General features: G+C 51.3%; 1 long non-coding RNA gene across 1 annotated transcript; it reads right to left on the bottom strand.

Moving 5' to 3' along the window:
* Positions 1–406: 406 nt before the first annotated feature.
* On the bottom strand, positions 407–24,212 carry LOC132673054 (uncharacterized). The gene is made up of 4 exons (XR_009607853.3): positions 23,782–24,212; positions 4,441–4,671; positions 1,348–1,717; positions 407–1,084 (listed from the first exon to the last, which is right to left on the bottom strand). It is a non-coding gene; the product is annotated as an uncharacterized LOC132673054 (long non-coding RNA).
* Positions 24,213–24,369: the final 157 nt, after the last annotated feature.

Here is a 24,369-nt window from a genome sequence, read left to right as displayed (position 1 = left end):
GGTCCCAGAGCTGCCGCCTCATGACCATCCTCTGGCCGCTGACAGCCAGAGACGGGCAGATCTCAGGAGCCAGGGATGTGGGAGTCTGCCTGCAGCTTTCACTCTCCAAGACAAGCTCGGCTGCCTTTGAGATCCCACCTCCTTCTGCCAGCCCAGGACCGAGCCCGGGAATAATGCAGGTGCGCAGTCAAGGCCCTGCCAGCCTCATCAAGGGGTCCGAGGCCCTCAAGACACTCAGAAGCACTCAGGGAATGAGATGTAGAGAAACGAGAGGTGAGGGGGAGGAGAGAAGGCCAAGGGAAGAGGCCATCCTGTTCCCCGATCACTATTTATTATCCGGTGTGAAACAGGAAAATTAAAATGTGCGGCCGCTAGCAGCTTAATTTAATTGAAAGCCGAGGAAAAACGAAACTCGGGACAGGGACAGTTAAGGAACAATTTTAAGGATGACTGAGCGGCAGGAGTTATCTTGAACTCCCATGGGAAGGAGCTGTTCATCTGTGTGAAATCGATGCTCGCGGGCGACCTGGGTGCAGGGAAGGCGCTGAGGCCCGGGGAGTGAGGGGGCAGGTGAAGCCGGTCCATTGTCTCTTGCAAGCAGCTCTCAGGATGCGTAGGAGGGAAACCAGACTTCGGCAAGCTCAAAGGCATGTTCCCAGGAAGGGCAGAATGTTCCCGAGGGCAGGGACAGACGCCAGGAAGTTCTGCTGTGCAGAGCCAACCCGGAGTCAGCTGGCCTGCAGGAGCGACGATAAGGCTGTGGGCGCGGGGGGCAGCGGGTGTGGGTGCAGCCTGGCCAGCCGGCTCATCACAGGTCTGCAGAATTGTTTGAGACCCGGAAAAGAGAAAACAAATGGCTCCAAATGGACAAAGAAAAGTGTAAAGTCGGTATTAATAGTACTTCCAAAGCCAGATTAGGATTCTTCCCCCAGGAAATGTGCAAAGCGAAATGTGGTACTGATGGACGGGAGCTGGGGCGGGGGCAGCGTGGGCCCCGGTGGGGAGATGCAGCTCCTGGACGTGGTGGCCGTAAGCGCACATGTGGTGAATCAGGTCAGCCTCTCTGGTGCCCCGTTGTCCTCACCTGCAGGATGGGAATGACGAAAACCGCAGGCTATGCTGGGGCTGAGCTGGCCGAGGTTCTGCTTCCGCGTGCGTGCCCGGCGTGGTTGTTGTCAGATGGAAACCCTGGTTTTGGCCCTGGGGATTCCAGAGCCCTTCAGAACTGGCCCCCTGCACCCCCCCCCCCACCCCAGGGGACCGCCCGGCTCCCCTCTGATCTCCTCTGAGGAGTCTCCTGGAAATGATGGCCTTCGATGGTGGGGCACCACATCCCCGAAGACCTACTTGCAGAACCGATGACGAGCCAGCGTGAGGCTTAGTGAGACTCCCCTGTCCTTCGGCGGCCAGGGCATAAGAGGGGCCGCGCCCCCGACACGGGCTGCTTCAGGCGTTACTTCGTTCCACGAGGAGACAGAGCCCAGGAAACAGCTGCAAAAGGGCCACCAGAAGGCAGAAAAGGCAGTCTCCCCGCCCCCGGCAAACCGTGCAGGGCTAGCTGGTCAGGGTGGAGCTGGGGTTGCAGGGCCTGGACCCCGGGCAGCTCCTGACGGATGGCACACTTCCGCCCGGGACATCGGCAGCAGGTGGAACGTTCAGAAGTTTGAATCTGCTCCTGTGTTTCCTCCATTGGCCCCTCGGGGGGTTTCCATTTCACCTGGAATGAAAACCGAAGGCTTCTGATGCCGCCCTGCTGTGGGAAGGGGGCCTGGTCCCCACCCTCTGTCCTCTGCTCACCAAGAAGGCTTCCCTGCTGGCCCTTTGGCCCTGCCTCAGGACCTTTGCACATACACTCCCTTCCACTTGGAACTGTCTTCCCACAGGACTGTCCCCTTACCCTCTTCAGGTTTTGCTCAGAAGCCCCCTTTACTGGGAAGACTTCCCTGATAGACATATTTTGAATCTCAACTTCCCCGACCTCAGCTCCTCACCCCTGATTTGTACTTTCCTTTATAGAAGCAGTTTTAAAACAGATGGTATATTTTAGTTATTTATTCTATTATTGTCTGCCTCCCTGACAGAATGTAAGCTCCGTGAGGGCAAAGGTTTTTCTCTTTCTCTCTCTTTTTATTTGTTTGTTTGTTTGTTTATTGTTTAATGTTTATTCATTTTTGAGAGACAGAGACAGAGCACGAGTTGGGGAGGGGCAGAGAGAGCAGGGGACACAGAATCCGAAGCAGCTCCAGGCTCCGAGCTGTCAGCGCAGAGCCTGACGCAGGGCTCGAACCCAGGAACTGTGAGATCATGGCCTGAGCTGAAGTCGGATGCTTAACCGACTGAGCCTCCCAGGCGTCTCTCTCTCTCTCTCTCTCTCTCTCTCTCTCTTTCTCTCTTTTTAAACTTTTATTTTCCTAGAATTTAGGACAGTGCATGGCATATGGTGGTTAATACATACCAGTCGAATGAATAAACACCCTTGAACTTTTGTCCCCAAGACAAATCCTGTTCTTCTAAACACATTGGCAACGAGCGTTCCCCACCTCTGTGGAGAAGGGCCCGTGTTTGGTCATCAAGACCATCTCTATGGGTCAGGAATTCCCGCCCAGGAAGGCATCCTTGGAATGTTAGAGAGAGTAGAGCCAGCCGGGGTTGGGGGAGGGGGGGTGGCAGGGCCCCATGGAAAAGGCCCTCGAGCTCCAGCCTGGGGTAGACAGGGCACACAGTGGTGCGGGCTTGTGCAGGAAGGAATCTTACTGTCACTGAAGACAAATGTGCCCAAGCAGGATGGGTCCTCAGGTCCCTGTTCCCATATGGTCCAGAGCTCCTTGGCCACACCGGGCAGGGAACAAACTCAGGACAGGCTGTGCGGGTGGGGAGCCCAGGGACCCCAGCTGAGGGGGGTGAGCAGGGGCTCCACTGGACAGCTGCCTGCAAGCCCAGGCAGGGGTGGGGGCAAGAAGGCAGCACCAGCCCTGGGGTGGGAAAGATGGGGGCTGCCTGAGTTGGGACCCAGGGAGCTGATTTGACACAGGGTGGACGGCGGCCAGTAGGGGACAGAGGGATTCTAGAGAAATGCATGCGGCCACCCAGTCCAGAGGGTTAAACACAGGGCAATGCCAGAAAACCAAAGGTCCCATCAGGGGGGGATCCTAAACGTTGGAGCAAAACAGTGTCCTGGGCAGGCCCAGGGTGGCCTCTGGAGGTGTCTGGGAGGGAAAACGTTCCTCCCGGCCCTCCTGCGTTGGGATCATCACCCATGACTCCTTCCCGACCGGGCTGGGGGGCGAGGCTGTCACCGCAGCTCCAGGGCAGCTGACCCTCCAGGGATTAGCCGAAAAGCCATGATGACAGAAGACCTAAAGACTCCTGTGCTGTCTTGTCATCTCTGGGCCTCAGCGGCCCAGCTCTGGGCTTCCCTGCTCTTGGCACACGTGTGTGCCCACCGCCCGGCAGGGAGGCCTCCACATGCTAGCCCCCTGGCTGGACAGCTGCCCCCGCCCAGCCCTCAGCCTCACAGGCTTCACCCCGTGCTGGCTGGCTGCTCCCATGGGCCGCCCCAGGAGCCCCGCGTGGCCAGGTCTTCCTGCTGGCCTGTGATGCGTGTGGCCGCTGGAAGCTGCTGTCCGTCTCCTCTGTCTGCTGTCAGTGCCGTGCGTCTGCTTTGGGTCGGGATCCCTCCTTCACTGGCAGGGTGACCAGGAGGCCTTCAGAGAGCCTGCAGAGCGAGGTAACAGCAGACTGACAGGGAGGCTGCTCCCCTGACCTGCTTTCTCCAAGGAGAGGGGACCAGAGTGACCGGCCTCCCCCACGTGACTCCAGGGCCACACGCTGCTCCTGCGTCAGCAAGGTCCGGCCACGGCCTCTCCTGCCTGCTCGAGTTTGCAGTTTTGAGGGCAGGACTGGGTTCTCCGCCTACAATCCTGGCACGGGGTTGGGCACGAGACTATCGTCTTAATTAGCAAACAAACAATGAATGTGGAAGCAATTGTCGGACCCCCTGTCAAGTGCCCTCTGGAACCCCCACCACTGCGATCTCTGGGGGAGGTTTGAAGTCACTGAAAACAAAATAGCAATAGAAAATGCCAGAAGGGGCTTGTATCACCTTTGTTCTCCCAACTCACCATTATAGTTTACAAACACGCACACACACAAGGGTAAAAATAATTGGATACACTGTACTCCCCTGGGGGGGCACAGCCTGGTTAAGGAGGGGCAGGCAGGAGGTCAGGTTACCATTGAAACCTCAGGGTGGCCCCTTAGGTGCTGTCAGCTGCCAGAGACAGGAGGTGAGGCTGTAAGCGGGGGCGGGCGCATGAAGCCACAGCTACTGGGGAGAGAGAGGTGAATCGCGGCGCAGGCTAAGGTTTTCTGCTGATGGGAGTTTCCATTTTCCCTTGTAGGAGCAGAGAGCATATGCGAGAAAACTGGGAGGGAAAATACCTGAGCGTTCATTTTTCTCCTGCGTGGGCCACAGGAAAGATGCGGCGTAATTCCCGACAAAACGTGGCTGGCAATCACAGAAGATCTCTTGCCTCGCTGGTCGATGAGGATGGGAACCTAATTGGGGGACATCCTTAGGGCATTCAGAAGACGCACAGTGGCTGAGCCCCTAGGCACCTGCCCCGGGGAAATGCAGATACTGTGCACACACAAGCTGGCGTTCAGGAGAGCCTGAAGGAGAAAACAACCAATTCAATCATCAGTTGGCGAATGAATACACACAAAGGAGGGATATTCAGCCATAAAGAGGAATTTGGATACAAAAACAAGGAAGGACCTTGAGAATATGCTGAGTGTGAGAAGCCAAGCACAGAAAAGCCTCAGGACACAGGATTTTCCCTGTATGTCAGATCTTTGTGGGTGGGACAGAGGTTAGCGGCTGCCTGTGGCTGGGGGCAGCGGTAGCTGACAGGCACAGAGTTTCTTTTTGGGGGTGATGCACATGTTTTAAGATGGGTGGGGTGACGGTGGCACAATTCTGTGACTGTGCCAACAGCCACTGGCCTGTGAGCAGGAAAGCCCAGAATTATATGGCGTGTGGATTCTATGCCAATAAAGATATTTAGAATTAAAAAAAGGGGGGGCGCCTGGGTGGCTCAGTCGGTTGAGCGTCAGACTTCGGCTCAGGTCACGATCTCACCGTTTGTGAGTTCGAGCCCCACATCGGCTGTGTTCTGACAACTCAGAGCCCGGAGCCTGCTTCGGGTTCTGTGTCTCCCTCTCTCTGCCCCTTCTCCACTTGTGCTTTGTCTCTCTCAAATAAATAAACATTTAAAATAAAAATAAAATGGAAAGGAAAGGAAAGGGAAAGGAAAGGAAAAGGGAAAGGAAAAGGAAAGGAAGAGGAAAAGGAAAGGAAAAGGAAGAGGAAAAGGAAAAGGAAAAGGAAAAGGAAAAGGAAAAGGAAAGGGGATCAAGGTCTCCTAAAGTCTCCGTGGTAGCTGTGTGCGTGCTGGCGAAGGAAGGGGTCTGGCTTCCCAGAGGTGGTCATTGTCCCAAATGTGGCCCCCCTGCTGGCTGCCTGCCTGATGTCCACCTCTGCCTTTCTGCTGACTAACAGCCACTGCTTTGGCCCAGGGATGGCAGGTGCCCGGGAACAAATACTCCCGTGCCACGGGTTCTCTGGCAACCCCCTCGGTGGTCAGGTGACACATTCTGGCCGATGGGTTTTGGAAGGAAGTCACTGGCATACAGGGGTCCCTTCCCAAGTGAGAGAATAACCAGAATAAGGAAGGCTCTGGTCTTGTGCTTTTTTTTTTCTGCACAAAACGTGGACACAACACCGACTATCTTTCCATTGCTCATAACCTGTCCGCTCCGTGCTCTTGGAGGTGGGGGAGCCCTGGGGAAGGGAGAGGACGGGGTCTCCACTGCAGACCTCAGCACCCCTCCCTACAGCTCCTGTGGGAGTAGCAATACCTCAAGGACCATGCTCTCATTTCCCACTCCCCAAAGCTGGGCCTGGCCCTACGGAGCCCCCCTCCCCTTCCTCTGCCAGCACGCCCTAAGCTGCTGTATTTGTGGCACCAAACAGAGGAAGCAGCAGCAGAGGTGGCTGGAGGAGGGGCACAGGGCCCTGGGGTCCCTTCCCGACTCCTTCTCGACAGGCCATGCTGGGCAGGATGGCATGCCGGAGCAGTGGGACAGGAACTCGTGGATCACAGCTGTGAGCCTGCTGCATCCAGGAAGCTGGGGTCCTGGGCAGCACCAGGGACAAGTGTGAATAACTCCAACTGAAGTGACAAATGCTGTCCTGGTGACCGAGCGCTAACATTGGAACACCTAGGGCTCGCTCGCCGGACCACAGCCGTCCTGGACGGGCTGGGACTAGACTAAGAGGAGAGAACGTGTCTCTGGGAGCTGGTGCCTCACTTGAGTGTCCAACCATGTTCTGACCTTGGGAGAAAGAGTCCTTTCCTCAGTACACTGGAGTCCTTGCCCCCGGGACCTCAGAATGTGACTGTATTTGCGGTTCTGGTCTTTAAAGAGGTGATGAAGGTAACAGGAGATCATAGGGTGTCAGGTGAAGGAGAGGAGGGGATGGGGACACAGACACATCCAGAGGGACGCCGTGTGAGGACACGGGGACAGGATGGCGGTCCACACGCCAGGGAGAGAGGCTCAGGAGGAACCGAACTGCTGACGCCTTGATCTGGGCCCTCCAGCCTCCAGGACTGTGGGTGGGGAAACAAATGTCTGCTGTTCAAGCTCCCAGCTGGTGGTACTTGGTGCGGCAGACCTCACACGCCGATGTGGGGGGTATAGAGAAGCACTGAAAGGTCTCCAAAGGGGGACCGCACCCAAAGCAAACATACCCCACAGAGTCAGAGGCCGTGAGCTCAGGGTTCCAACAGAGACCACAGAAGAATCCAACGCCGAGTCCCCACCTGCACCCATGTGCCCCCAGCCCTGTCCAATGTGGTCCGGCTTTGCTTCCTGTCGGTCTAGGAAATTTGGAGCCACGAGTCAGGGCCCCTAAACCAGCCCTGGTGTTTGCAGCCCACCTGAGCCAAGCCAGGTCCCGGAGGGAGGTCCACGATGGAATGAATCACCATGTCCCAAATTGAATGACCTTCCAGAGGACGGGGCAAGGGGAAAACGGAAAGGAAATCGCCCATCAATCGTTTGGAGAGCTGGGGGTGGGGGGCTTACAATGCCGATTCCAAAATACCATTTGTGACACAAAATACCATTTGTGACATGTTTTCAACCCCATCAAAGAGGAGGGGTTCGGGGGCAACTGAAAGGAACAGCTTTGAATCCAAATGACAGCCCCGCCTTAGTTTAAAGCTAGGTTCTCTTTTCTGCTTATTATGGATCTTTGATAAGAAATACAATTGCTGAGAAGTTTGTTTTGCTTGCTGTTTGCTACGAGCATTGTGAGACCTTTCCTGATTGTAACCCACTGTAGAATGGGCTGTAAAACTTCCTAAATGTAGTCTGATATGTAATGGAATAAGTGATTGTATACAAACTAACCGGCATTTCTCGCTTCTGTAAACCTGCTTGCTTAGCACATTCCTCACCTACCCCCTTCCCCCTTTCTTCCTCCCGCCACAAGTAAAAAAAACCTCCCCTGTGCTATTTGTCTCTGTCTATAAAAACGCTATACCAACCCTAATCGTGGCCTCTTGTGTCACCGGCGACGAGTGCGCAGAGGACCAGGTTCGAACCTGCAATAAACGACCCTTGCCGCTTGGCTTTGACTTACGACTCTGGTGGTCTTTTGTGGGAGGTTTTGGAACTTCAGGCATTACACAACCAGGAGGAGGGGAAAGTAAAGAAGAGAATTCATGTGACGGAACCAGTCTGTTTTCACGCATCGTGTTTCTGACTATAAGGTAGCAGACAATTCCTTCAGAGAACTTGGAAAGGACGGTGAAGATCAGGGATGGAGGTAAGATTTCTCACGAACCCACCGAAGACGGCGGCGTGTTTGGGTGCGATCCGCGGTCTGGATAACCCGTGCACGTTCCCGTCACCGAGAATCACGTTGTGAGGACGTCTCTGCCTGGTGATGAAAATAATTCCTCCGAACGTGGGTTCCGCATCTTTGCAACAGCCCGTCCGTGATGGAGCCACAGTAAATGCTTCGTCTGCTTATAGGAACGAGGTTCCTCCTCCGTCTAGGTAAGAATGCCGTTAGTGTATTTGTGGTTGGAACTTCACGAGCACCTCTGATCTGTCTGGCAGGGCTGTTCCCAGAGCGGGAGTCGCTGAGCGGCGGACGCTGTGGGGCGCCTCACTCACACGGTCAGAGCACTGATTTGCCCAAGCAAACTCACGGTGTGTGACCCCACTGTGCACACTGTGTCTGCGGCCCCTCAGCGGACAGCACATTGACATCATGAGCGTGCCATGCACCCCTGCTGGCTGTCCTGCTCGCGACCATTCGGTCACGTGAGAAGGGAACAGGATATCTGATTTTTGGTAAACTGTCTCCTTGGGCTGCCGTGGCAAAGTACCAACACCCGTGTGGCTTAAAAGACAAGACTTTATCTCTCCTGGTTCTCGAGGCTGGCAGTCTGTCTATTCTCCCCTGGTTCTGGGGGCCGGAAGTCCAAGATCTGGGTGCTGACAGGGGCACGCTCTCTCCACAGGCTCCAGGGTACCATGCTTCTCGCGTCTTCCAGCTTCCGGTGGCTCCTGGCATTCCCTGGCTTGCGCATGTGTCGCTCTAGTCCCTGCCCCGGTCTTCACTGGCTGTCTTCCCTCCGTGTGGTCTCTTCTTAGAGGGACACCAGTAACGGAATTAGAGCCCGCCCTAATCCATCATGACCTCATCTTAGCTTGATCACGTCAGCAAAGATCCTGTTTCCAAATCAGGTCCCGTTCACAGGCACCAAGTGTTAAGGCTTCAGCGTATTTTTCAGGGGGGGACACACGTCAACCCCGCAAAAGCTGTCTGGTGATCTCGCCAGCGCTCTAAAGGAAGAACTCACTTTGCTGTGTAACCCAGACCTTAGCACAGCTGGGAAGTGCCAGCCAGAAAATCCCACCGCTGGCATCTGGACTGCAGGAGGCCAGCAGGAACTGGGGAAATCTGTCTTATTACCTTGCTAGTCCCCAGAAGGCATGCCTGTATTTAAATCCACTTAAAACCAAGCTACCACAAGCTTTCCAGATGATATCCAGAAGGAAGGGTCTGCTCTAAGGAGTAGTTAAGAATGATGTGCACTGAACACATGAATTATGAGTATGTAAATGATGCTCCAGAAGGAGAGAAGGAGAAGGAGAGAGAGGAGGTGAGGGATTCCTTCCCCTTCCTGGGGCACTATGGGAATCCTGATCAGTGCATTCCCTGCTTTGGGGGACATTCGTCACAGACTATACAGGGGGAGCTGGTGCCTGTGCAAATAAAGAGGTGCTCTCAGGGAGGTCAAATGTGTGCATTTCAACAATGCCGGCCTCCAGGCTTCTCTCTGAACCAGCCCAGGAATCTGATCTTCCCACCAAACCCATCCGCAGATCTAAGAGAAGGCTAGACATCAGACGCTGACCTTGGTGCAGAGCCTGTTACCAGCAGCCTCCAAGCACATTTGGGACCCAAGCCATTTGCCACACGTTTAATTTGCAGCTGGAGCAGCCAATTCATAATTCAAATGTTACTGCCCTAAATTGCACACACATTTGAGCAGAGTGGAGATGGAGAGATTTGGGTGCTTTTAAAGAAAACCCATAAAGCCCCCATTTCTCTCCTATTCTAGTGAGTTCTGCTCTCCTGAGCAACTTTTCAGCTCCCTGAGAATAGCATGTTTTGAGCAAAAGGAGACTGCACAAATGAAAGAAGAAAATTAAATATGAAAATTTAATTAAATCCCTCTTTGATCATTCTTCCTAGAACTGACGGAGGGGCTGTTGCCACTTAGCCACAAATAAGATAACCTCGAAGGCTAATTAGAATAAGGGACCGGCCTCTGAGGTGGGAGGGAGCCGCTTATCACCCGCTCAAATGGGCCATTCTGATGAAAGCGATACTCCGGTCTTCAATTACTTGCCATTTGTCCTTTGTCAAGTCTCATAGATATATAAAGTGTTCTTTGTGCCTCCTATAAGAACTTCCAGCTTTTGTAGGACTCCCCAGAAAGGGCTGGGCGCCGTCTACGGGGTGAAGGGCCTCAGCAGCTACATGGGAAGTTCTACTCCTTATTTTCCAGGGCTGCGGGGGAACTTAGCCTTTAAAACTAGCCCTGCCCCTCCCATGCCTGGGAGCTGCATTCTTGAAGGGAGACAATGACATAGGTAAATGAAGGACCAACAAGTCAGGGGGGAACCGGAAGCCACCCCATGTGGGTCGGGACACTAATGTGGCCCCTGCACTCTGACATCCCATATGACGGTAGTCACCTTCCCAGTTAGATGGAGCTTAGGCCAGTGTAAAAAGTGGTGTGCATCAGGGCGCTTGGGGGGCTCAGACGGTTCAGCACCTGGCTCTTGATTTTGGCTCAGGTCATGGTCTCATGGTTTGTGAGTTCGAGCCCCATGTTGGGCTCTGTGTTGATGGTGCACAGCCTGCTTGGGAATTCTCTCTCTCTGCCCCTCCCCTCCTTGTGCTTTGTCTCTGTCTTTCCCTCTCAAAATAAATAAACATGAAAAAAGTCTTCGCAGAAAGTGAATATGCCTCTGTATACACACATGAACACAGGCACAAACACAGAGACACATACATGTACACACATATGCACACACGGTAGAAATCTGTGTCTGGAGAATATCTTTAGGAAGATACCAAAAATGGTTTGTGTGCTGTCCCAAAGTTAGAAGTCTGATGTGAGCCCTACATTTTGGGAAATATGCTAACTTAACAAACTTTGTTCTGGGATGAAAACACCACCCCTCCCCCCCCCCCCCCCGCCCCCCGCCGCCCCCGGGGGCAGATAAAGGAAAAGAGAGGAAGAGGAAGCTGAGTTCAGGGTCAAACACAGGAAAACATCCCTGATTCAGGCTGTGGTGGTGTGGAATTCCCGATGGCATAATTTATGGGGTGATCAAAGCCTTCCCTGGAACGATTTATGAGGAAGTATTTTGCTAAGCAAATCATGTTGCAAAGGATTTCAGGGGCATTGTTTAAATTATTAACAGAATCCATCGTTTCGCAGCGTTTGGGGAAGAACATTTTCATACAACTAATATGATATTACAAACTATTTTAAACAATTGCTTAAGGACCCTGTCTCCCCTCGCAATTTATTGAACCACATCTTTGTTTAACTTGCTTGAAAAATTACATAATAATTTTTATTATATTTATATTATTATAAATAGATCTGTCTTTAATTCTTTGAAGTTAATTTTTCATTAACTTCGGACTGGTCTTCTCTCTTTGTAGCCCAAGAGGCAGAGAAGTGCTCCGGTGATCCCTCCATGTGCCAAACCACCCCAAAATTTGCGGCTTAAAACAAAGATTTAATGCTGGTTGTGATTCTCTGAGCTGACCAAGCAACGTGGTGGCTAGGCTTGCTTGGGCTCGCTTGTAAGGGTGGGCTCAGTTCTGGGGTCTTTTGGGGCCAGGATCAGCTGGGACATCTCCATGTGGTCTTCTGTTCAGGCTTCTTCCTGGCATGGTGGTCTCAGGAAGCATTTCAAGAGGGTGGAGGTAGAAGTTCCAAGGCATCTGAAGGCCAAGGATTCTATAATGGTTAATTTCATGTATGAACTTGACTGGGTCATGGAGTGTCCAGACAGCTGGTAAAACATTATTCCTGAGTGTGTCTCTGAGGATATTTCTGGGTGAAACTAGCGTTTGAATGGGAAGAATGAGTCAAGCAGGTGGCACTCCTCACTGTGGGAGGGCATCACCCAATCTGCTGAAGACTCAAATAGAACAAAATGGTGGAGGGACATTGGACTCTCTCTCTGCCTGACTCCTCGAGCTGGACATCAGTCTTCTGCCCTTGAAATGGAGCTAGAGCTTCTCAGGCCCTCAGACATCATCTCTCTGTTTTCTCACTGCTTGTCCTGGGTTTCCAGTTTACAGATGACAGATCATGGGACTTCTCAGCCATAATCACATGAGCCAGTTTCTCATAATAAATCCCTTTTTTCTTTCTTTCTTTCTTTCTTTCTTTCTTTCTTTCTCTCTCTTTTTTTCTTTCTTTCTTTCTATCACCTACCTACCTACCTACCTGCCTGTCTCCTACTGGTTCTGTTTCTAATACAGCTCCTAAACACACACGTCATTTCCACCAAACTCTATTGATTAAAGCAAGTCATGAGATCCCTCCCACCCCCAAACCCAGATTCAAAGAGAGTGGAAATAGACACCAACTCTTGATTGGAGGAGTGGTCTTATTAATCTACTATAAAATATTACTAAAGATTGTTGATTCCTGTGGTGGAATAAAAGAACTGTGGGGGCATTTCCCTTTTCTGGAAGGCAGAAAATATATCAAAGGAAGTCATGCAGACACCTCTTCAAGAGCAATAGGAAAAGAGATTTCAGATGAATTCTAATAAGCCAGAATGTGGACATTTGACAGAAGGATTCAAATACAATAATTTAAAGAAAAAAATGTAGGTCTTTTTGCAAGAAATGATCTTACATGTCAATTCTTATCTCAAATTCCCTCTGTGAATATTGTCAAATGACTACAGAAGACAGACACGTTGAGCACTTTCTGACATCTTCCTTAACCACAAAGAACTCCATCCCTAATGCTCCCTCTTGGATCCACTGGTAACAAAGAAATTTGGCTGAGGTCAGGGGTGGGCTAAGATACTATATTAGTTTGCTGAGGCTGCTGTAACAAAGTACCACCGACAGGGTAGCTTAAACAACAGAAATGCATTCTTTCCCAGTCCTGGAGGCCGGAAGTCCAAGATCAAGATGTTGGTAGAGTTGGTTTCTCCTGAGGCCCCTCCTAGGTGTGCAGATGGCTGTCCTCTCCCCACAGGGACCTCACAAGGTCATCCTTCTGTGAGTGTCTGTGTCCTGATCTCTTCTTGTAAGGACCCACCCATACGACCTCATTTTAATTTGATGACCTCTGTAAAGACTCTGTCTCCTAACATGGTCACATTGTGAGGTACTGGTGGTTAGAGATTTAACATATGAACACACTCAACATCTAAATTCGGAGGGACACAGTTCAGCCCTCAACAGACACTATCTTCTCTGCTGGAAAAAGTAAATTAGTCAACCTTACCTTCTTCTTTCCTTAGAATTGAAAGGATGTTCACAGTCCGGGGGAGGACCCACAAGTGAGCAGATTGATTCACGACCTTCCTAGTGATGACAGGGTAGGGGCTACAGCAGCAGTTAGGGTTCTGGTTGACAAGAAACAGACTTCTACCTCCATCTTCGGTTTGTACAAAAGTGTTTTGAATTTTTATTTTTATTTGGATGGCTTCATCAAAGCAATAGGATTGACATGCATCCATTTAACTTGGAATAACTTAAAAGGAGTTTGTTAAGTGTCAGAACAGCATGGATGAGCCCTAAAACGAACAGAGAATTGTTCTCTCTTTTTCCCTCCTGAACCAGGTCCTCATCACCACCACTCACATGCTTTCATCCTCTGATATCAAAGACATTACAGGATGGAAAACCCTTTACAAACATTAATTAATTCTCACAATCCTCCTGTGAAGCATGGGGGATGATTTTTTTCTCTCTTTTAAAGAGGAGACCTGAAACCAACAGGCTAAACGACTAACCTGGATGGAAGTTGCCGGAAAGCTAGAAAATGGAATTTGGTTGAAAATTGGGTATAGAAAATTAATTTTTTGTTCCAAGAAGATGGGAAGAAGTACAAGTCTTAGTCCAAAGTGGACAGTTCATGGAAGCAATCAGGTGGAGCAAACAGAGCTCTCAAGATTTGGGGATCAAAGGGATTTGGGATCTGAGTTATCACAGGGAATCTGAAAGATAATCTAGTCGAAAGCTTTCTCATTATCAGCTTCCCAATCCTGCCCTGGGCCATCTGGCCAGAAAGGCACATCCTGATTCTACTCATGATTTAGACCCTCAAATCCAGGTGGTGATATATTGGTCAGTGATGTTAAAAATCATAGAGATAAGGGCAGGGAGCTTTTTGAGGGTTCGTTTTGGGGCATTTCAGACCCTAGTTCTCTGTGGGGTGAACGGTAAGCTCACAAGAAGCACGCTTGCTTTCCCCATGCTGATAAAATTCTGTGGCAACTGTGGATCGCAGTTCAGGCACCCTCCACCTCCATCTGAGGACCAGTGGATACGGCAGCCACTGTCACATCCTCCTCCAGACCAGACCCCTTCTGAGAGAGACTTAGATGCTCATAAGGTAGAGAAAGCCTAACTCAAAGTGGCTTAAACAAAAAAGTCAGTACATTGACTCATGCATCTTAAAAACCCATGGTGCCAGCTTCAAGTCTCAGTGATGTCACAAGAACACCTGACCCAGCTTCAAGTCTCAGTGATGTCACAAGAACATCTGACCTGCTCATCTCCACTTCCCTCTGTCCTGAATTTTTTCTCAGACAACTTTGTTTCCCCTGTGCAGGAGCAATGTTTGATGGCTCTCCAGAAATTTCTAGCCTGGAGGCATTTTAGTACAAGGATGAAGAGCAGAGATACTGGCCCCAAACCACTACTTGGAAACTGTCTGATTATGGACAAGTAGCTTCACTTCTCTGTGTCTCATTTTCTTCATCAGTGTAAGGGGATGATGAGAGCTATCTCCCTCATAGCATTCATAGCTGATTAAATCAGCTCATGTGCATTAAATACTCAGCATGGTGGCTTACCCTACATGAGAAAGTGCTCAGCGATGGTCAGCTATTATTATTACTGTTGATGCTGTTGGCTGATTCTTCAGAACTAGAAGCCCATTGCCCCATAAAACATAATGGGGATCAATGGTGAAACTCACATATTGTTCTGGCAAGGAATGAACACTGTCATCTTGAAAGGGCTAAGAATGTGGGTGCCAAGGCAGGCTGTGTTCCATCAGAGTGGCCCAAGCCTACAATTTCCTGCTCTGTGGCTATAGCTCCATCTGTTAAATGAGAATAATTGTACCTACTTTGTAAGGAGACTGATATTTAGAGAGTGACCAAATGTGAAAAGTTTAGAACAGCCCCTTGTCTATGACAAAACTCCAATAGTGTTACTAAGAGCAGTTTACAAGCTTTTCCATGTGTGTCATTGGAGAAAACTAGTCATTCTGCTCTTGCTGGTGCTGTGTTCATTTGCACATTCCTGGCTGTGGACCTCCCATGAGTCCAGTCCCGTGCTGAATGTCGAGCCCACTAGGGACAAGGTAAAAAAGACACATTCCCTGCCCTCCAGAATAACAAAACTCACAAATGCTGAGCACTTAATGCATTACGGGCATCATTCAAGTTCTTTACATCAATGACATTTCATCTCTTTGATCATGATTTTCATTTCCAGCATTTCCATTTGGACCTTACTTATACTTTACTTCTCTCTGCTGAAATTCCCCATCCATTTATGCATGTTGTCTACCTTTTCATTAGATCTCCTAATATATTAACTATAGTTATTTTAAAGGCCCTGTCTGATAGCTGCAAAACATAGGTCACTTCTGGGTCTCGTTCTATTACTCTTCTGTCTCTTGACAATGGGGTGTTTTATTCTTGCTTTTTTGTGTGTCTCATAATTTTTTAAATTAAATTACAGAAACTGTGTGTAGAGAAACAGTGGACATTGAAGTAAATAGTATTTTACTCTCAGAAGTGAGATTTACTTTTTTCCTGTAAGGCCATTGGTGTAAGAGATTGAGGCAACCTGGTCAAGAGTTGAGTTGGGTTGGGTTTTATTGTTGCTATGGTTACCTTTAGTGAGCCTGAGAGCCCAAACTCCTCCTTTTGTGGGCTACTATTACCTTGTGCCCCATCTCAGCCTCCAGTGATTTCTCCCTGCCTGTATCATGGAGGAGGCACCCTTCCCACACTCTGTCTTCTCTCTGTGGTACACTGCCATTTCTTATTGCCTGTTCAAGATGATGGTGTGGGTATGGACTGGCTGTTCCTTCTTCTCCAGTCTTAGGCAGGCACTGTGAGGCTGGGCCTGGGGGCAAGGGAGGGGGTTCCTAACCCCTTGATCCTCCTCCCTCCATAGCATACACTCTGCCTTGTACCTGTGTGTGGGGGTCTAGGGTAGGAGAACATCTCCCATCTATCCCCCAGGGATGGCAGAACTCTGTTTTATACCAGTTTAGGATCTTGGGTCCTATCTAAAGTCTTTTCTGCCCTTCCCTCATGGATGCATAGCTTTTTTTCTACCCTCTGCATTGATCTACCTTGACTGGGACTGGAGCTGAGGGTTCCTGCCCCCACAGCTCCAGAAGATGAGGGCTTTGTCTCATAAGAGTGAAGGGGATGCCTGGGTACCACCAAGGTGGGCATCTCTCCTGGTCTCTTCTTGTCTCCATGACCTTCACAGTGGAAGACCAAGGCAAAGGTCTTGAGAGTTAATATGGATGCTCCTTGTCTCTGGGCTCCCAGATTTTATACTAATCATGCTAGCTCACACTCACTTTTAAGGATTTATTAAAATTTTAGCTATCTTCTTCCCAATCAATTTTATGGTGGCCAACCTTTCTTCCTGCATGTTGCCAAGATTAAAAAGTTCATGGGCCCCATCTCTTCTCTGTCACCTTTTGGAATTTAGTTCACCTGGTTGCCTTGCCACCTCAGCTCTCTCATAGTTTCAAGAAAGATAGATTATTATTTGGTTAGATTACCTGGCTCTTCATGCTTTTCAGTGGGGGAATCAATGCTCTCACACAGCTTTATCTTTCCTAATCAAAGGCAGTGCTTTTCACAGCTAAATACAAATCTATAAGGTCAACAAATCTTTGAGGTCACTATTCTCATGACTCCCATTATACAGATGGAGAATTGGAGTCACTGAGATGTTCAATTAGTTGCCCAAGGTAGCCAGGATCTGATGGGGGACCCCGGACAGGCTGGCTCTGGAGGGCACACATCACTGACCACTACACTGTGCTGCTTCTTTGGGGGCATGAAAACAGCCAGAGAGACTTAACAAGCTTCACTAGTTTAAGGGTCAAGTGCCAAGTATGGTTAAAGACAAAGAATTAAATGCAACTCTAGGGAAGAGGCAATGAATCCACCAAAACACAAGTATTCACGTGTATATGGGTCTGAGCTGAGCAGGGAGTTAAAATACTCTCAGCCATGTGTTTGAGTCACATGACCATCCCTGAGTAGCTGAGTGACACTGGAAAAGTTAATTAACCCTTTAAAGCTCTTGTCATGTCATTTCTGAAGTGGACAGAGCATCATTACTTCTATCCTAGAGTTGATTAACTTCTCAGGAAGGCTGGGGAACATCAAGGACCCAGCAGGTGAGTGTGGCTGTGCTTGTTGAATGCAGGTGCATGATGAGAATATTACCCTTCAGGCGAAAGATAAACACAAAGATGCTGAACTATCTCCAGATGTAACAGACTCACTCCAATGATGCCTGTGTGCTTGCTGCGCTGATAGCTCATGATGAATATGGCGAATATTCATGCAACAATTATTACTTGAGCATCTGCTATATGCCCATGGCTGAAAGGCTTGGGGATATAACAGTGAAAAAGGCAGAAATGGCCTCTCCCTATGAAGCATACATTCCAGCAGGGGAAACAGATGATAAACAGATCAACACATAAATTAGAAAATACCAAGAGTTACTCAGAAAACAGAAGAAGATTCCATAGACTGGATGCTTGTGTTTCTCCCCAAATTCATATGTTGAAATCCTAATGCTGGATATGATGATGTTAGGTGGTGGGGCCTTTGGAAGGTGATTGGGTCGTGAGAGTGGAGCCCTATGGATGGGATTAGTGCCCTCATTGGAGACCCCAGAGAGCTCCCTTTGCCATCCCACCATGTGAGAACACAGCAAGAAGACAGCTGTCTACGAGCCAGGAAGCGGGTTTCTATCAGACACCAGATCTGCTGGCACCCTGATCTTGGACTTCCAGCCTCTGGACCTGTGAGCAATAAATGTCTACATGAGCCCCTGGTCTGTGGCAGGGTGTGACAGCAGCCTGAATGGACTGAGATGAGGTGAGGAGGTGGGGAGTGGAGTTGGGGCAGTGGTGAAGGTACATCTCCATAGGAGTTGCAGGAAAGCCCATGTAAGGAGGTGGTTGAGCTGAGCCTTGGGTGAAGAAGGACGCATCTCTGCCCCCCTGGTGCCAACTCACCTGTCATAGTGACTGGCTTGCTGTCTACCATGCCCCACATCCATTTTCTCCTCCTGATCTCTGCACTTGCTGTTTTCTCCATCTGGGTTTCTGGTTCCTACAGCTGCCTGCCTGCCTCCTTCTTGTCTCTTAGGACTTGGTGTCATCTCCCGCACGAACCCTCCGTGACCTCCCGACCCAACCGCCTTTCCTCACAGCCCAGATAGCCTCTGTCACCTCTTCTGCTTTATTATTTCGCAGCACTTCTCACTCTCTGCATCTACCCTGGCCGCAGATTGATTTACTTGTTCATTGTCCATCTGCCCCCTAGCTCTGAGGTCACATGGGAGATGGACTTTGGTCATGTACCACTGAACCCAGAGCTGAGCTTGGAGCATCCCCCGTTGGGAGATCTTGACCAGACACATGACCTGGCACACACTGCACGTGTGGAGTTGCCAGCAGGCATGGCTCGCAGAGGCTGAACTCAAGCAGATCTGCTTCTAATGGCCTGGGAGGGGGCAGCGATTGGACCAGTCTAGAACATCAGACCACCAGTCATGTTCTCTGTCTGCCAGCAGGCAGTGAGCTCAGTGTGAGCGGGGAGGGGGAATGCTCTGAGGAGCCTGCCATTAAGAGTGACAACAGAGGACCAGCAGAGCCAGACCTCAGCGGGTGCCAGCTCCCTGCCCCCACCCCAGCCAGGCAGGAGCAAAGTGCCCCGATTCCCCCCAAGGTACCAAGTCCCACGGGCAGGAGCTGACTGCTGTTGAATATGACGATGTGAGACTATCTTTGCACAGACTGGAAAATGACAGTCAAGACCACAGCACTTGGTGGCCCATTACACAAAGCTGATCCAGATTAAAGCCTGCCAACAGTTCCCGAGGTGTCATGTGATTGAGAAGGCAGTTCCCATTGGTTCTGGAGGTGTCATGCGACTGAGAAGTCAGTTCCCATTGGTTCTGGAGGTGTCATGTGACCGAGAAGGCACTTCCCACTGGTTCCCAGAGCTGTCATGTGACTGAGAAGATGGCGCCTCTTGGGTCCTAGGGACTGTGAGGATGGTGCCCCCACTTGCTGAGCCTCAGAGGTGGGGCTGTACTGACTGACCCCTGGCGGTGGTTGGGGGTGTGTTTCTGATTGGGCTCAGTCCTGGGGTTCACTGCGAGCTTTGATAACAAGCCACTCACCCGGGACTCGGACCGTTGCCCGTCTGTGTACCACGTGGCTGGTGTTTGAGCCCCTGATGCTGACGCAACCGCAGGGAACAGCTTTGGCACACCCGCCACTCGAGGGCCTCATACACCCACCAGAGCCTTCGTCGTCTTCCAGTCTCGTGTCCACGATAAAATGTCAAAAGAAAAAAAGGAAGCCGATGTCTGATATTACTACTTTGAACTTTCTTAGCTACAGTCTCTGGAAGCATGACATTTACGGGGGAAAAAGGATCAGAAGGAGGGGGTAACCCTGAGCGTATTGTTCATCATCTTTATCTCTGGGATTTTTGCTTTAATCTTCTGAGCGCCCTTGCACACCAGGAGTCTGGGCCCCGCCTGTGGTTGTCGGTCGCTGCATAACAATCCACTCTGCAACCAGAGAGGCTCAGAATTTTGTTCCTCAGACTGTTCTGGAAGACTTCAGTTGGGGGTCTGTCTCCGGTCCATGGGAGTGGCCAGAGCCCTGGTGGGGCCAAAGCCCTGAGGTTTGATCTCGCTCCACCGTGACTGCATCCAACAGGCGGCTTGGGCTTCCTGCAATACAACAGCTTGGTTGGCGGTCAGCTTGATTGCAAGGCGACTGGCTTCCCTCCCAGCCGGAGTCCCAGAGCGACTCTTGTGCACAGCCAGGCAGCTGCTTAGAAGGCAGAATACCCCTTGTGCTGCCTTGGACTGGTCAGGATCAAAGGGCAGGAGCTAGATCCAGCCCTCCGTGAGACTGTGGCCAAGACAGGCAGCCACCTTTAATCTGCCACAGTGGGAGGACTCCTTTCCATTGCAGGGGACTGTGCCCTGGGAAGGCAGCTTCCGGTGGCCCCCTCGGGACCACGGGGAATGTGGCCCACTCTTGTTGAGGGCAGAGATGCCACTGCCCTCTTGTGCAGCCTCTTAGTCATATGCCACATCCAAGAAGAATTGGGTGCTGTCTTCTCTGTTACATGCCCCTCCCACCTGTAACAGGTATTCTCCAGGATGAGCATGGAGAATCGGTGGCATCTCTGAGACCCAGTGCACCTACAGCCTCCTCTGTGGTCAGCACACGCCTGTGACAATGTGACAGACCTTTTGCCGCCTTGGGATATACTGAGAGCTCATCCGTTAGCTGGTCTGCTGCTACTTCTCCCCGGGAATTCACCGTAGGAAACTGTCTCCATCTGGACGCCCTGTGGTCCCCTCTGCTCACACCCTGCACTCAGCAGGTGTGGGTTTGGCCCAGTCTGAGCAGCTGACCTGCAGACACAGCACGGATGCCCAACAGCAGCGTGGGAGGTGAGACACAGCCACCATCGCCCCCGAGATGCATGCCACCAGTGCAGTGGGAGGCAGAGGGGACATCCAGGGACTCAGGTGGGACAACTCAGGAGCTCATTCTGCCCCAGTGCTTTTCTCTGACCTTCGGTGAACTCCTAACTGTGCTCCCTCTGGGCCCCCGCTCTATACCTGATGAGGTTTTGGAGTGGTGGGGGTTCAGAGCTGACGGCCAAGAAGGAATTCTGGAGATGTCTTTGGTGCAAAGAAGGTGATGTTATTAGAGCACGGGGACAGGACCCGTGGGCAGGAAGAGGGGCCCTGGGGTTCTGAACACTGACTGGTTATATACTAAGGAGTCGGGGGAGGTAAAGACCACAGGGAAGCCTCCAGAAGGACTGTGATGTGCTAACCAGGACTCCTAAGATACCCGAGGCCTTGCTGTCCTCAGGCTGAGGCTGTTTTCCCTCTGGTGAGACACTGACATTAGGACGGTGGGGGGTCCTGGAGAAACGTTCTGCTCTGGATTTGCCTCAAGGATCTGCCAATGGGCTGCAGGTCATAAGGAAATTTAATGTCACCTGCCACTTCCTTCTCGCCTCTGTTCCCACGTCACCATGGAGGGGAGGGTGATGTTGGGGCTCCAGGGAACTGAGCCTACAGGTTTCTGGAGATCAGGCTATTGGCAAGATTGCCTTTTTCTTGGAATTTGCTGAGATATTTGTAAACTGATGGAAACTCATGTCCTGCAGGCCTGTGATCTCTATCAGCTACCATTGGATTTCTGTCCTCTCCTTTGTCCTCGGGTGGCCGGGAGAGCCTGAGGAATGTCACACATATCCCACCCAAGGCAAGAGGGGGCTTGAGGGGGTCTCAGCTGGCCTTAATCATCCCTCGTCATAACTTTAGGAGGTAAGTGTTCCTTCAGAACATCTCGAGAGGTCGAATTTGAGGTTGTTTTCCATCTACCAGTAAGACCAGGCCAGCCCCTCCACACCCCTCCCCCTCCCCCAAGGAGACCCTGGAACCTGCATCCCGCCCCTCAGCCTGCCCGGCAGCTGTGCTGTTGGGAGGATAGGATGAGACCTTGTTGCCCAGTTCAGGGGCTGGGCCCACTCCTCACGTCATGGCAGCTCATCACACTCCTTCCCAGCCACCTGGCGTGTGTGCTCAGAGTGTCAGGGACCACACCGGCCTTTCACACTGCCTTTGTATTTCTCAATCCATGCAGGAAATAAGCCCACCGACCCAATCCAGGAGGGACGCGGAGACCCGGAGCAGTGAGGCGAGGTTGTTTAATCAACGTTCTTGCGAGGGTCGGGGGGGGGGGGGGTGTTGGATGGACGTACACACCCCGGGCAGTTACAGCAGACAGTTTATGTCCTAGCACGTAAGTCCCGCCCCCGGTTCCTCATTGGCTGATCCTGCAGAGGCTGCAGCCTGACCCGGATGTCACCTGTGTCCCTGGAAGCACAAGGTAATATGACTGGAACAAGTGTGCATCCTTTAGCTGATGCGGACACTTTCGGTCCCCCCTCCCTCTGTTCTTTGGCACATGCTCCTTGCAAAGCCTGTGCAAGTAAACCCGTGAAACAGAGAGGGGAAGGAGAACCAGGAAGTGGGGTGTCTAAAGGTTTGGGACTCCACAGTAGGGTGGGGGGCGGGCTCATATATATTCCCAATAGGTTGTAAACCTGTTAACTGGACAACACAGCTTTCATTTGGTATTTCTGAAAATGAATCATCTCCCTTACCTCTCAGTCTACATTCCTTTTCCTTCTTCAAATCCGTACCCCACAGAAGAAACCCATCCCTCCCCGGCTCTGGGTAGGGCCGTTTCCCTGTCCGTTGGGGTGCAGCCATTTGATCTATATAAGTGAATCCAATTTAGCTGATTCATCTCTCGTGTTTAATTTTTATGTTAACATAACAAGGTTATACAGCTGAACAGGAGAGAGGCCGGGGACGGAATTCATAAGTGCCAGCTTCAGTTTAAAATAAAAAAAGAAAAAAAGTTCCTGGAGGAAACAGGTTGAGAAGGCGAGTCCTCAGACAAAGGTTTTCTCTTAGGAGCTCCGAAAGCTTTCAGCTTGATTTAAATATAAAATCAAAGCTATTGGCATTTAACAACCTGTGTGTAAAAGTCAGGATTGACTTGTAAATAAGGCCCCGGCTGGAGCAGAAAGATTTCCGAAATAAATACATCATTGGGCTTTATGGATGGGTAGAAAGGAAGGCGTGCGTGTAGTCAAACCTGGGAGGACAGAGCGATTTTTGTGTTGAGTGGATTTTCTAGAATTCACTGTGCTGTTCGTGTGAGTCTCCAGGAGGGAATGCTCATTTGCTGCTCTAAGAGGTCATTTGTGGGTCTTCTCAGGCCAGACTCACCTGCTATTTTGCATCCCTCTTCCCACTCGCAGGGATGGTGGCCGCCCAGTCCTTGGGTTCTTGAGTTCTTGGGTTCTTGGGGGTCGCCTGCTAATTTGGAAGCAGGCCAGGTCTTGATGTGGGGAATGAAGGCAGAAGGAAATGGCGGGTAAAATTAAATTTCCTTCTAACCTGCAGCCCATTGGCAAAGACTTGAGGCCAGCAGAGTAAAACCTTCCCCCAGGAACTCCCTGCCGTCTTCATGTTTATGCTCTGCCAGAGGGAAAAACAACCTGAGCTTGACCATGGTCAGGCCTCCAGGATCCAGGGAGAGTCTTCAACCCTCAAGTATATGGTCAGTCACTCCTCACCATCCGGTCCAGTGCAGTTCTTCCTGACCACGAGTCTTGTCCCTGTGCTTTCATAAAATCTAACCGTTTTGCACCAAAGACGTCTTCAAGAATTCTTTCTTGGCCGTCAGCTCCGGACGCCCTGTCACTGCAAGACCGCACCGCTGAGACCTGCAGAGGTGGCATCGTGGGCTGGCCCTGTGTCGTCACCAGATTGGGCAGCGCAGTCTTGTGAGTCAGAGGCAGTGCCTCCCTCGAGGCCAGTTTTCCCAGTGGGAAAAGAACCATGCGCTGCTCCCACGACTCGTGACTTCTTTAGTCTCCTTACGACTGAGCGGCGCTGAGCTCAAGGTGGAGGGACACGGACCTCTGGGGCTCTGGAGGAGACCCAGCCGCGGGATCCCTGAGAGCCGCCCCGCTCAGACCCGGTGGGAGGGTGTCCTCAGCCCTTACCTGGGGACCTTAGCTGCTTGGCATCTTGAGAACAAGAGGACGCGGGCCTGCCACCCCTTGTCCCTCGCTGAAGCCACTTTGCAGGGTCCCCTGAGAAGAAGCAGCTGAGGAAGCTGGTGTTTAAACGTTGTGGAGTGGGAGAGACGGTTGTCATGGCAACAGATTGCTCTGACTGAAGAGGCTGGGTCCTGGCGGCACAGGAGGGGGTGCCGGGGAGGCAAGACGATATTTCAGAGGGGCTCTAGCCAGACAGGAATCGCACATTTGCATTTTGGCTCTGATGTCTGGTGGGACCGGGGAGGGAGGTGAGTCTGGCCAACACCTTCCAGAGGGTCGGGGAGTCCGGCCCCCAGACCCACACGTGAACCTCCCAGAGAACGCTGCACCCCAAGTTGCTGGAGGCGAGGCAGGCAGTGCGGGCAGTGGTTGGAGCCGGGCCCCGCCGTCCACCTGGTCGGCCTGATGCCGTGTGTCTGGCTGTCGGCCGCCTAAGGAGACCAGCACCAGATGGATTGGCCCTCCCTGCCTCCCTCCCTGTGTTAGCACTGGATGAGCAAAAAGCTTTGTATGTCTAATGGGTCTGGGGTC

The sequence above is a fragment of the Panthera onca genome, chromosome C1 (assembly GCF_046562875.1).
Source record: "Panthera onca isolate mPanOnc1 chromosome C1, mPanOnc1 haplotype 2, whole genome shotgun sequence".
Lineage (NCBI taxonomy): Eukaryota > Metazoa > Chordata > Mammalia > Carnivora > Felidae > Panthera > Panthera onca.
The sequence above is the reverse complement of the archived record's forward strand: the minus strand, read 5'-3'. Positions and strand labels throughout refer to the sequence as shown.